Here is a 14,960-nt window from a genome sequence, read left to right on the forward strand (position 1 = left end):
TATTTGCAACCATTGTTGCAGCCAATGTCAATCCATCTTGTTAAAGGCATTCTTCTTCTTCTTCTTTTTTTTTTTCTTTCCCTTTATTTTACCAAGGAGGATGTCCTTCTTCAAGGATTGGTCTCTCCTGACAGCATGTCTAAAGTACTTAGGTCTCACCACCCTTGCCTCTAAGGAGCATTCTGGTTGATCCAAGGTTAGTAAATAATAAAATTTAAGACAGTGGAAGGAATGATATTAGACCTTAAATTCTGAGCACTTCGCTTGCAGAAGTCTGTGGTGGAGAGTTAAAGCCACAAATCTAGGTGTAGGATCCCCACATGGGTTAAGTCTCCTCTGAATCCCTCTGACCATTGACCAGGGATGTGAGAAGCCTTCCTTTCAGACAGAGTGCATTGGAAAGTAAATAAATGAAAATGCAGTTAGGTTGAGATTGAACACCTTTTCATTTGATGCTCCTTTTGAATCATTTCAAATCTGTTCTCATTATTATTATTTTCCTTTACATTTTTCTGTTTTATTTTGCTATCATTCTTACTGTTTTTATATGTTTTTCTTTACATGACATCCAGTTTAGTAAACCTATAGAACCAGTGATGGGATGAGTAGTTTCTTTGGACTATTACAGGGGAGATCAGGGATCAATTGGTAAATACTAACAATGCATACAAGAAAGAAGAAAATGTTCTAAAATTTAATGTGATGAATGAACAACACTTTTTAAAAATCATTTTATTAGAGGCTCATAGAACTCTTATCACAATCTATAAATGCATAAATTGTGTAAAGCACATTTGTACCTTCATTGCCCTCATCGTTCTCAAAACATTTGCTGTCCACCTAAGCCTCTGGCATCAGCTTCTCATTTTTCCCCTCCCTCCCTGCTCCCCTCTCCCTCATGAACCCTTGATAATTTATAAATTATTATTTTGTCATATCTTGCTCTCTCCGACGTCTCCCTTCACCGACATTTCTGTTGTCCATCCCCCAGGGAGGAGGTCACATGTAGATCTTTGTAATCAGTTCCCCCTCTCCAACCCACCCTCCCTCCACTCTCGCAGTATCACCACTCACACCACTGGTCCTGAAGGGATCATCTGCCCTGGATTCCCTGTATTTTCAGTTCCTATCTGTACCCGTGTACATTCTCTGGTCTAGCCAGATTTGTAATGTAGGATTGGGATCATGATAGCAGGGGAGGAAGAAGCATTTAGAAACTAGAAGAAAGTTGGGTTTCATCATTGCTACATCACACCCTGACTGTTTCTTCTCCTCCTTGAGACCCTTCTGTAAGCAAATGTCCAGTGTCCTACAAATTGGCTTTGGGTCTCCACTATGTACTCCCCCTCTCATTCACTAAGATATGACTTTTGTTCTGATGATGCCTGATACCTGATCCCTTCAACACCTTGTGATCACACAGGGTGGTGTGCTTCTTCCATGTGGGCTTTGTTGCATTTAAGCTATATGACTGCTTGTTTTTAATATGATTAAACCATTGAATTGTATGATATGTAAATTATATGTCAAAAGCTGTTACAAATAAAATATTAGGATCTATGCTTTAAGAGAAATAATTATCAAATTGTTCTTTAATAAAATGTTCTCAGAATCCTGCATGACAATAGCTGCTTTCTGAACTCAATTCTGGCTCTGTTTCCATGGAAATGTAAAATTATTAGCAATAAGTTGGAGTATAACAATCTGTGAATTATCTGTATATTTTGAAACATTTTTAACTCTCTAGTAGAAACTATAACAACTTAAGAATTTTATATTAAATAAAATTCATCATCTATTTTACAAAGCAACGAAGGAAGAGAAGTGAGGATTAGGTGGTATAAGGAGTTATGTGTTGAGTGGCTAACTGTGGTAGTTACATCATCTGGTGTCAATTTGACAATTCAATTGATTATAATGACTTTGGGAACTCCTGTATTCCTCCTTGGAGTTGGGAGACACTCTGTCTCTGCTCAATGCCTGAGAGATGCTCTACTGACAAGATGCGTGATAGAGCCCGTGCCCTGGTAGCTGAAGGAAATGCAGGGAGACCCCTGCAAGTGCTGAGTTGCTGTTACTGCTATAGGATCCACAGGACTTTGCACCCACTTGCCTGTGACCATCCTGCATTCAGTGTCACTGTGTGAGTCTGGAGGACATTATAGAATGGACATCTGAGCTAATATCGGACTTATAGGCTTGATCTGGACTGGGCTGGGATGTTGTCTCAATATTCAATTGCTCTTGTACATAAAGCTCTTTTTCATACACATATGAGTATCTATGAATTTGTTTCTCTGGTCTCCCCAGACCAAAACACAAACCATAAGTTCACCTGTTCAAAACTGCTGGCTGCTCTGTGGAAGAAAGATGAGGCTTTCTGTCCCCATAAAGAGTTATAATCTGGGACATCCACCAGAGAAATTCTATTCTCTTATAGTGTCAGTATGAGTCAGAATTCAATTGATAGCAATGAGGGGTAATAGAAATGACACAGGAGATTGAGTGATAGAATTTTGTGAGATCAATGACTTGTTCATTGCAAACACTTTTTCTTTTACCTACATAACCAGTGGTCACCCTATAGAACTCGTAAGATGGTACACAAATGATTAAAATGAACTACATTTGTGGGGGAAAAGCAAAGGGGTGAGTTCATTAACATCAGTAAGAAAAAGACCAGTGGTTGACTATGGAACAGATCCCCAATTTTTTACGTACAAGTTCAAGTCAAAGCTGAAGAGATGTTTTTAAAATACAGGAGCCTAAGAACAACCTTGTGTATAGACACACTGGACAGAGATCATCTGAGGAGTAGATGGCTGCATTGAATCCAAGTGAATGAAGACAAGATGAGTGTGCAATGACATGGCGAAAACGTAAGGTCATTCAAAAGAGAAATAAAATCGACAGACCAAACTGGGTGTCGGAAGAGGGTGCCTTTCTTCGATGTAGAATAGCTAAAATGAAAGAAAGGAAAAGTGAAATTTGAAAACAGAAAATATAACAACAAAAGCAGAGTCCCAGAAATTTCATTAGGATGATCAAGAAGGCAAATAAGGTAATATAATGAGATAAGCAATGATGTTGAGTTAAAAAACTAAAATGAAATATATGCTTGCCACATCTCAAGCTGAAAGAAGTGAAGAAAAATATCCAACATTGAGGGCAATATTGAAAGATTATCTGGACAAGAAGTTTAACATTTTAGGATGCAGCAAAACAAAATGGAAAGAAAATGCAGTCACCATACCAAAAAGAATCCGTTGATGTTCGATCACTTTAGAAGAAAGTAATTTAATACAAAATAATTTATTTTATACTAAAAAGTTTGGACTACATTAAACATTTACATTTACCTTCATGGCAAATATCTTAGAAATAATTTCATTTCCTTAGGTGATATCTTCATTTATGCTCCTAAATTTGAAAGTCTGCCCAATGTATTTCATAATCTAAAATTGACTTTTTATAACTAGATTTACTGACTTGCTATTTTAAAACTGCATATATTCATGCAAATTTAGAAAAATAACCAATTTCTAGTTAATTGAAAATAGTAACCATGATTTTCTTAAGCTTTTGGAGAAAATGTAAAATAGTGCTAAATTTGTCACAGCTATACTGGTGTATGTCATTGGATTATGGAGTTACTACCAAAAAAGAAAACGTCTATTTGAATACATTTTTTATTCAGATAGAGTTAAATAAGATTATTTATATGAAGGAAAATGAGTACATTAGAGTCTTTCCACATTTGTATTCCAGAGAAATAAGAACACATAGACATCACACATATCACATTATCATATCATGGTGATCTATCACAAATGTTTCATTATATTGTTTTCTATGGAATGTTTTGTCATATGATCATAAAGAAATAGACAATAGTTTAACAAAAACAAAAGTGGAAAATAAAGTATTTAAAAACTATTTATTGATTGTCTCACATTCATCAGAATAATACTTATTTTATTACAACATATAGGGCATTGATGTAGGAACACCTTAATTGTCTGTCTACCACAGCTTTCCAAAACTGGTACAGCTGTCTTCTGCTGCCTCAGACACCTTGCATTTTCAAACTTAAGACCCCAAGTTCAAGGTGAGTCTGAAGTAGTTTCATTGACCCAGGGGAATTTGTGATGAAGAAATAAGGATGCTTCCAAGCAACCTTGGAGGACATTAGTTATAATAAAACTTCCAACCAAGAAGTGGTCAAAGAAGCTTTATGTAGACAAAGAAAATAACATGAATCAGAAAGTCAGATCTACATAAGGAAGGGGAGCGCATCAGAGATTGAATAAAGATAACAAATTTATTTTAATTAAAAATGAAGGAAGCACGATAAATAAATAATTATTTAGCAGTGATAGGTAGCACATTAGAATATTAACATTTTGAAAGATAAAAGTTTCTGCAAAAATATCTGTGAATTTTTAATAAAAATGTGTATTCATATTCATTCCTGTTATATCTTTAAAAGTTGCTACTGTATTTTTCTATGAACAAAAGTTCTTAGGCCACTCTATATTAGTTATCTGAAATTACAAAGACAGTGTCCCATGAGTATGTTCCCACGCATGGAGACTGCCTGTGCTTCAGGAAAGAACTGCGTTTTCAATGGTTGCCATCCTTCAGAAATAGATTCCCAGGATTTTCTTTAGAGGTCTCTTTGGTGGACTCAAACTGCCTGCCTTCGACTTGGGACTCCAAAAATGTAACCCTTTGTGCCTCTCCGAGACTTCGCAAAGTACTCCAGCAGAGAATTGTAGAAATACATAGAATACTCTGCCTGCAACATACTTTAGAAGTCATAGGAGATTGACATTGATTTTCAAAGAAACTTATTGTTAGGTTTGCTGCTAGGTAGGAAGGGAGCTTTTTTTGTGCTCGTGTCTACTACTTGCTTGCACGGGACTTTTGAATAAAAGTATGTTTCAAAATAAAGTGTGTATGTATGAGGGGGTTTCAAAAATTCATGGAAAATTGATTTTTAGAAAATGGTATTTTCCCACAAACTTTTGGAAAAAAACCTAAGTACATAATACAATGTGTGAATAGTTGTGTGTGTTTGACATTCCTTTTTCCATTTCTCCCTAGGCATAGTGTGTGTGTGTGTGTGTGTGTGTGTGTTTGGGGCATATGAAGAAATATAATGTGGTTATTTATATTCATGATACAAACAATCAACAGACAAGCCCCACTTCCCGGTGATTACAATACCCTGTCTGGACAATGTAAACTCAATGCTTGCTTATAAATCAAATCCTCTGGTTTAGCCAATGTTTACAAAGAGTTTATTTCTGTTTGCTATAGTGCTTGCTGGATGCTTTCTTTTATTTTCTATTTCACATAGTGTTTACCAAATATTTCCACTATTTTATCCCAAATAGCAAGTTGAGAGAAAGCTAAGAACAATTTATCTGATTTGCTATATCTCATCTGCTTCCAATACCATAGCAAAGCCTTTTTGAATGATAATAATAATTTATCCTTCTATGTAAGATATGCACTCCAAACATAACCTTCTTTATTTGGATATTCAATGTTTCTCTTCCTAAAATTGGTGGAGTAAAGTTGATGCTAGAAGAAACTACGTCACATTACATTTCGTATAACCATAGTGCTTTTATCGCCAACAATGTTTACAAGTGGCATTGTAAACAAATTTAACTAAAGTCATTCTGAGGAATTTCGAGAATGCTGGTACCTTTTGTAAACGTTGGTTAAACTAGATGACTCCTTCTGTTAGGCTGAGTCCTCTAGAGAAGCAAACCCACTTATATCTCTATATAAAAAGAGATGTTTACATCCAGAAAAAGTGACTCACCCAATTACTTGTAGAATGGGTAAATGCAAAGCAGTTCAAGTTAGAGATTAGATTTTAAGAGTGAAGATCTTCCTGAACCATACAGCTCTTGGGGGCCAATGAGCCAGGAAAAAGGAAAGCAAAGCTAGAAAACCCCGGACTGGTGGATGCCATCAGATCCGGCCCGTGACTAGCAGATTTCAATGAATGCAACGTGGGAGACTCTGATGTCTCCCAGGGTTAGCGCGCAATATAGCTTCAAGCTTCACAGGCTATGCTGTATGCTCAACTGCCAACGATGGATGAAATTAATGTTGCTTCCAGGCCAGCAGCAAGAACTGAAGCCCTCCAGAACATCTACTTAAACATTAAATAGACTAGCACCCTGCTGTTGACAACCTGGGATGTTACCATCAGGGCCGTGAGTTCAGTGACTGCTTGAGTCATAACAGATTCTATCACTGACATGCTATGGAAGAGATATCAATGCCAAGTCACTGAGGATCCTGACCAAATCTAACTATTAGAAAACCCAAGTATGATCTCACTTTGTGAAGAAAAAAGACAGCCCTTTGTGGTGTTAGCAATTCCCGTAATGTCAGTTATACAAAATAAGGCACACCTCTTGAACTATTAGCTTAGGACAGGAAGATGCTTCCGCATTACAATTTATTTTGAAATTAATTAATTTAGTTTAAGATAGAAAAAATATGAGAAACCTTAAAATAGCTCACATATGTCATGGACCCAGCAAATAATCATCAGATCACAACAATCAACAGGTATGTACAATCATGGTATCTAATGGGCTTACAGTGGCTATGTGATTGATAGTGGGGAAGTCAGCTAGGAAGGAGGGTGAGGTGGCTGCAGTGTCAACAGTGGTAACAGAGGCAGAGATTTTAACTCTCCGAAACTGTCAGGAGAATTTCTCTTCGAACAGATAGGATTTTATTGCTATTATTATTATGTAAAATTTGCTTGACAAGGAATACATTCACTTTCCAAAAGGAATAAATACATCAGTGGTTTTTTTATTCAATTAAAATATAAGCATTTCAAAAAAATCTGAAATGTTTTTATTTAACCACCAATTTTCATTCAACCACAGTCATCTGAGATGTAAATGGATTCCCAATGTCTTTTGCTGTTTCAAGTATACACTTTGATGTCGCCCAGCAGTAAATTTTAAAAAGCTATGATTGTGACCTAAAAATGTAGAAAAATATGCAAATCAACACATTCCCTCCTACCCAAACTTAAGGGAAACCATCTGTATGGAAGTAGAGCATAATACAGGCAAAGGAATTTTGCTATTCATGGTATCCCAGTATAACCTCTCCCCACCACCCTTTCCATGTCCCCCTCCCCCAGAAGCATACACCTACTTCTTAGCACTGACACTTGATATTAAACTCATAAATATAGTCCTAATGATATCCAAAGCTTTTCCAAAGAGTGTTAACTCATAATCATTAAAAATGAGACAAGCACAAAGCAATTGAGGAATTGAGGAGGAAGATAAGGAATAGATATTGTCAAACTAACACAGTCCTCTTTGGTTTATAAAAGTTAACTCTGGTTCCAGATGGAAAGTAGACTGAGAAGGAGTACAATTCAAAATAATGAGGAGCATGCTTCTGTTATGTGTTTGTTTCTGGTTTTCTTCAAGTTGATTCTAATTCGTGGTGATTGCCTCATTATCTGTATGGATATAATATCAACTATCAATAACATGGAAATACAAATATATAGATATTTTTACTAACTTCTAACTGAAATTCTGTTTAGTGTTAATTATTCTTACAGACAACCATCTATAATAGTTTAGCAGTACCTTTTTAATACTTTTCTTGTATGATTAAGTCCACCATAGAGGACTTGTCTTCCAACACATAGTAGATGATGCTATGCTATGATCGATAGCATTTTCATTGGCTAATTTTTAAAAGTGTACTAACAAGCCTTTCTTGCTAGTCTATCTTAGCTTCATCTGGTATACTCTGGATGATTTTTGCTCGTGTCTGAAATACTAGTGGCATAGCTTCCAGAATCACACAGGTTGTGTTAGACAGGGTTCCCTAGAGAGGTAAAACCAAATTGCTGATATATATATATATATATATATATATATATATATATATATATATATATATATATATATTCTTTAAAAAGAGATAGATAACACAAGAAATGAACTGTTTATACAGATAGATACACAATATAAGAAATGAACAGTTAAATTATAAAGCACTACAAATGTCTCAGTGCAACTCACTCCCGTGAGAGAATTGTGAGACACTGGCAGTCCTTCAAGTCTTGAGGGCCGCCAGGTAGTCTCTGTAGAGAGATACAGGTTATCCCGGCACAGGCAGCAAACAGCAAGGCAGGTCACCAATAGTCAGCCAGGTCACCAACCATCACTCCCCAGCTCCAGAGATGTAAATTCCAATCGTGTGGTCTTAAAAGGGCCTCAACTTACAGCAGCACAGTCCATAGGCTAGGCATCCCACAGGTAGTGTAGCCTGTAAATTGAGGCACAGAACAAGCTAGGCAGCCGCACACTGGTCCGATGATCAAAGAGCACAAGACACGAAAGGCGAGGCTCGTGGAGCCATTTATCTCTCCGCCCTTCAATTAATCCCACTTGTGTTTATCGGCCAGGCTGGCACAATAAATTAACTATATCACAAGTCATCACAGAATAACAAACTAGCACATGGTGAGTTTTGATTTCATTGTATTCATTTTAGTTATATCTAAATACTATTTAAACTCCTCTACTACTTTCACTGCCTCGAAGAATTAGAAATTATTCAATGTGCTATTTTTGTTGCTGTTTTTGTTTTTTGGTACCATTGAGTTGGCTGCAACTCATAGTGACCCTGTATGCAACAAAAGGAAACACTTTCCCAGTCATGTGTCACCCAACAATTGTCCTCTTGCTTAAAGCCATTGTGGTACCCATGTTGTGAATCTCCTTGCAAGACATTTTTTTTTCCGTGTGTGTGTGTGTGTGTGTGTATCTATGTCTACACACTTTTGAAATTAGTGTTTGTATCTCTCTGTTAGTCCGGATAGGCTAGAGAAATAAAACCATAAAAACTCATATGTGTATAAGAAAGAGTTTTATATAAAGGGTAATTGTACATTAAGAAAGCATCCCAACCCAGTCCAGTCCAAGCCCATAAATCCACCATTAACCCATATGTATTATATCAATCTGAAAAGTCCTCTTCAGAATCATGAAACACATGCAATGGTGCTGAGTGCAGAGCGATCACAGACCAGTGGGTAGAAAGTCTTTAATCCAGTAGGGTTGTATGCATTTCAGCACTGGCAGGGGTCTCTATGTGGCTTCAGCTTCTGAGGTCTAGTTGCGCCAGGGCAGGTCCATGTGTCTTCTCCAGCTCCCAGGACGTAGGGCCATGGGTCTTATCATTAGAGAGTCTCTCAGAAAGTGAGCAGAGAGAAGTATGTCCTGCCTCCAAGGAGGAAATACAGGAGTTTCAGAATTCTCTGAAGAAGGCCATGCCCATGCAGAGCCCTCATTGGTTATGATCTGATTGACACACTAGACTCCACCCCTTCACCCTTAATCCTCTCAAGTTCCAAATTGACACCAGATGATGTAACTATCACAATCTCTATCTCTGAAGAATTTTGTACCGTTTCAGTTGCACCCTGTCAAAACTGCTGTTAACATCGTGTTTCTTGGGATTTAAATCGTGTTCCTTTGAAAATTTCCTTGAACTTTCAGAACAGAAGTATGAAGCAAAATGATCAGTGCTATCGGGTGGATTGGTTATGGTTTGCCACCCAAAGTCTCAAAGGACAGCACTTGCTACCCTTAAAAAATCACCTCATCTTTTGTGTTGGAGGATTAATGTATAAGTCCCTAGTGTTAACTTCCTGGCTTTTTTCTCCTCAGTGATGTAGTTTTAAATTAAAAAGAAGGAGGAGGATGAGGAGGAGTGGAGAAAACAGTCACCGTAACTGTCTGAGTTGATCACTCTGCCGTCAATTTCACTGGCCCAGTAGCTCACATGTGAAGTCATTGTTTTGCTTGAAATTCTATTTTTTTAAGTCACCATAGGTGATGAAAACAGGTGTAATACTGAGAGGCATTCTTGTGTCATAGGGAGATGTTTACACATATTTTGTTTGAAATAAATCCACATAAGTATGAACTGGAATGCCAGTGACAATACGTTTTGACATACCTCCATATATTAGATTTGTTAGTTGAGCTAGTCTTCTCTTTATGGAAAGTCTATTCATACATTAGATCATCACATAACTACACAATTGTCAGTGGTTATTTTCTGTCTGCATAATTCTACTTCAGGTTATGAAATACTGCAGTAAAGTGAATTATTTATGGACCTTTTAGATATCATCTCTATAACTCCCACCAAATGACTTTTTCTTGATGAGGCTGGGTAAGAGAAGGTGGGGAGCTACTCGTAGGACCAAGTTGTCGGTGCTTATTAACAAGATTCATCTTGTTGGGTGAGCCAAATAAGAAGCCAAGGTTGGGATTCTACTACCAGCAAGAGATGAGACCCAGGAATAGAGTGTATCCTTCGAACCCTGCATCTGGTATGCCTTTCTCTCATAAACACTCTTTTAGGGCATTGGGTTGTGGTCTATCTCCTGACCCGATTTCACCAATGTTGAGCATTCCTAGAAATGGAGAGGATCCTCCAGATGGATGTCTGAGTCTTGAATTTGGGAAATGCAGGCACCCACAAGATGTGAGTACTTCCCTTTATTTTGTATGTTCTGGGTGGTGATTGCAGAGAATTGCAGAACCCTGAGATGTAAGGACATATAACAAGGGGTGAAAATTGCCAATGATGTCACAAGTGATGGAGTGATATAGCAGTTTGGAAATGTGGGACTCTGGGGGTATATTTAACCTCCTCCTTCTTAGGCCTAGTCTTGTTTTCATGTTCCTAAATGAAATTATCTCTTCAAGTACACTGGTATATAAAAAAGTAGTATTACAGAATGTCGGGATCTGAATATAAGAAGACGTGAACTTGGGTTAAAGGAAGGCCACATGGAGAAGTAGACAGGCCACGGGAGGAGAATAGGAAGTATGGTGGCAGTGTGCTCGTGCAAAGGAAAGATGAAGAGCTTTGTGGGATAATCTATAAATTGAAACCCCAAACCCTCATAATATGGAATTTGAAGGATAAAGTTTTCAGGAATAAAAATAGTTCTCCCAGGGGGTGGAGGGAGGAAAGGGAAAAGGAAAAAAAAGATGTGTAATGGGAGAACAGGGCACTGACCCACCCAAGGGGAGGGCATTATTTGTGTCTCCACAGGGAAAGAGGGACCAGACATAAAGCCAGTGCCAGATGAATGCAGTGCACCTGCAAGGAGTGGGGAGGCAGTGGAGGGGCCTGAGGGCTCGGTCCCCATACCAGCTATGTGGACAACTGTCCCTCACCCCAGAAGAATGTACTTGAGAGGATGGCACTGAAGCTGCAGCGAGGGTAGAGGGGCATGTCTGATCAGAGCAAGTGAAGGGAGAGGAAGAGAGAGAGGAGCACATCCTGGCCCATCAGGCCTGGAGGATGATATCCCCACTCTGAACAGCAAATGCACAGAGTGGACAATATGGCCGATCCCACTATGAGACACACCATCCCTTGATGGCCCAGGGCCCTAAGAGGGACAACACTGGAGACTCAGGGCTGGGACTGGCCCAGACTGACTCTGTGACACTCAGGCAAACCACTAAAAGTGTGCAGCAGAGCAACCGTGGGAGCAGAGCAGGGAGCCCCTGAGGGAGTACAAAGGACAGACTCTGGGGCCAAAGCATGATACCCCATGGGACCTGACTGAAGGACACGCCTAGAGATCAAAAATCAGACATTTATCTATTTACAGGGTTTTCTTTCCTTTAAAATATTTTTCTTTTAATTAATTTATTCTTCTATGGGTTATTGGTTTCCTTTTTTGTTGTCATCGCTGTGTTCTCACCCATCACCTATCTTGCTATGGCTTGATTTTGGGTGCATACTATTATCTCTACAGATCCATCCAGACAAGATGGACTGGATGAATAGTCTGGAGGAGAAAACAAAGGGATCAATGGTTCTGGGGGGACACAGGAGAGGGAGAAGAGAGGGTAAGGAGGTGGTGCTGACCAACCAAGGGACAGGGGAGCAACAAGTGATCCAAAATCAGTGGCAAGGGGTGTGTGAGAGGCCTGGTCGGGATTCAGCAAGGGCAAGGTAACTGAGAGAAATTACTGAAACTCAAATGAAGGCTGAGCATGATAGTGGAACAAGAGGAAAGTGTAAGGAAATAGAAGAAAGAACTAGGTGACAAAGAGTATTTACAGGGATCTAAAGACTGGAATGTGCATATGTAAATATATTTATATAAGAGTGTGGGGAAACAGATCTATGTAAATATATTTATAGGTTAAGTATTAAGGCAGCAGTTGGACATTGGGCCTCCACTCAAGTACTTACTCAATGCAAGAACACTTTGTTCTATTAAACTGGCATTCCAGGCTGCACACCTTCCTGCCATGATAGCTGAAAAATAAGTGTGCATAAACAAATGTGGTGAAGAAAGCTGACAGTGCCTGGCTATCAAAAGATATAGCATGTGGGGTCTAAAAGCTTGAAGATAAACAAGCAGCCATCTAGCCTAGAAGCATCAAAGCCCATAAGGAAGGAACACACCTGCCTGTCTGACCACGAGGTGTAGAAAGGACCAGTTATCAGACATCAAAGAACTAAAAATCTTATCAGTGGGTGTCCACCTTCCTGATACAAACACTGAAGACAAACGTGTGCAAAAGCAAATGTTGTTAAGAAAGCTGATGGTGCCTGGCTATCAAAAGATATAGCGTTTGGGGTCCTGGAGGCTTGAAGATAAACAAGTGGCCATCTAGTTCAGAAGCAACAAAGCCCACATGGAAGAAACACACCAGCCTGTGTGACCATGAGTTGTCTAAGGGACCAAGTATCAAGCATCAAGGAAAAAAATCTTATCATTGCAAATGTGTGAGTGCAGAGTGGAGACTCAAAGGCCATCGGTAATGGGTGAGTGCAGATTAGAGACTCAAAGCCCATCGACAGCCAACCAGACACCCCCTTACTGAAGGGTTGTGGGGAAGAGATGAGCCAGTCAGGGTGCAGGGTAGCAATGATGAAACATATAACTTTCCTTTAGTTCTCAAATACTTCCTCCTCCACACTATCACAATCCCAATTCTACCTTACAAATCTGACTAGACCAGAGGATGTACCTTGGTACAGATAGGAACTGGAAACACAGGGAATCCAGGACAGATGACTCCTCCAGGACCAGTGGTGAGAGTGGCGATGCCTGGAGGGTGGAGAGAATGTGGGGTAGAAAGGGGGAACTGATTACAAGAATCTATATATAGCCTCCTCCCTGGGGGATGGACAGCAGAGAAGAGGGCAGGAGGAGACGTCGGACAGTGTAACATATGACAAAATAATAATAATTTATGAATGATGAAGGGTTCATGAGGTAGGAGGGTGTGGGAAGGGAGAGGGAAAATGAGCAGTTGATATTAAGGGCTCAAGTGGAAGGCAGATGTTTTGAGAATGATGATGGCAACAAATGTACATATGCGCTTGACACAATGGATGTATGTATGGATAGTGATCAGAATTGTACAAGCGCCTTTGACCACACCTCATGGTGGCGGCTGGTTGGGCATGGTGTGGCGGTCACTGACTTGCGAGGCTGGCGGGCAAGCACCGAGCCCGGGCCTGGCCTCCGCATGCCCCTGGGCTCCGTACCCCTGATGCTGCTGATGCGCGGGTGCTGAGCCCTCTCTGGCCCGGAAGATGGTGAAGTATTTCCTGGGCCAGAGCGTGCTCCGGAGTTCCTGGGACCAAGTGTTCGCCGCCTTCTGGCAGCGGTACCCGAATCCCTACAGCAAGCAAGTCCTGACAGAAGACATCGTGCACCGGGAGGTGACCCCTGACCAGAAGCTCCTTCCAGGCAACTCCTGACCAAGACCAACAGGATGCCCCGCTGGGCCGAGCGACTGTTTCCTGCCAATGTCGCTCACTCGGTGTACATCCTGGAGGACTCCGTTGTGGACCCACAGAATCAGACCATGACCACCTTCACCTGGAACATCAACCATACCCGACTCATGGAATTTGGTCTGGCTCGGTTTAAAAGCAATGTGACCAAGACTATGTAGGGCTTTGAATACATCCTGGCCAAGCTGCAAGGTGAAGCCCCTTCTAAGACTCTTGTTGAAACCCCCAAGGAAGCCACAGAAAAGGCAAAGGAGACGGCACTGGCAGCTACCGAGAAGGCCAAGGACCTTGCCAGCAAGGCAACCACCAAGAAACAGCAGCAGTTCGTGTAGCCAGCCCAGCCCCCTGCCCCCACCCATGACCACACGATCTGGCTCCACCCCCCTGATGAGCCTGCAGTATGCTTTCTTAATTAAAAATCACCTTCCAAAAAAAAAGAATGGTATAAGCCCCAAATCAATAAAATGATTTTTTTTTAATTTAAAAAATTAAAAAGTAACATAAATATAAATTTAATTCTAAAAAACTTGTTCTCCCTAATAACCTCAATAATTTCCATAACTAATATGGTGAAAGGTAATGTGAAAAATACAATGCATTCACGCAGACATCTGGAAAAAATTCATAAAAATAATCTCCCTTTATTTCAGGACATTTCTACTATCCTTTTAAGCACAATATTCTTGAATTCTTAATTTTTTGCATAGTGTTGATCTATACTTGAATCATAAGCTGAACAGGAATACCTTACAACATAATATGCAAAACATTGCCAGAATTAAACGTGGCTGTAAAAATGGCTCAAGTGTGAATGATGATGGATGAGTACAAATATCTATGTTAAAAATAGTAAAGACTTAGAGTGGCTATATAGTTCAGAAACAGATATTTCACAAGGATAATTGGGTTGGCATTTTTGAAAAAAAGACAGATGCAAGAGGTATTTCAAGGCACTTTTGAAGCCTTTAGGATCTTATGAGATCATCAAAAGAAAACCTATTTATTTGACAAGGGCAAGACTTTTAATAACCTACCGTATATGCCCGTGTATACGCTTAAACATGGGTCAGTGGCATGAATGGATGTCATCTGGT

General features: G+C 39.6%; 1 pseudogene; it reads left to right on the forward strand.

Annotated features, from left to right (window-relative positions):
• Positions 1 to 13,662: 13,662 nt before the first annotated feature.
• On the forward strand, positions 13,663 to 14,198 carry LOC142460893 (PRELI domain-containing protein 1, mitochondrial pseudogene; annotated as a pseudogene).
• The last annotated feature ends 762 nt before the right edge of the window (positions 14,199 to 14,960 follow it).

This window comes from Tenrec ecaudatus, chromosome 11, assembly GCF_050624435.1.
Source record: "Tenrec ecaudatus isolate mTenEca1 chromosome 11, mTenEca1.hap1, whole genome shotgun sequence".
Lineage (NCBI taxonomy): Eukaryota > Metazoa > Chordata > Mammalia > Afrosoricida > Tenrecidae > Tenrec > Tenrec ecaudatus.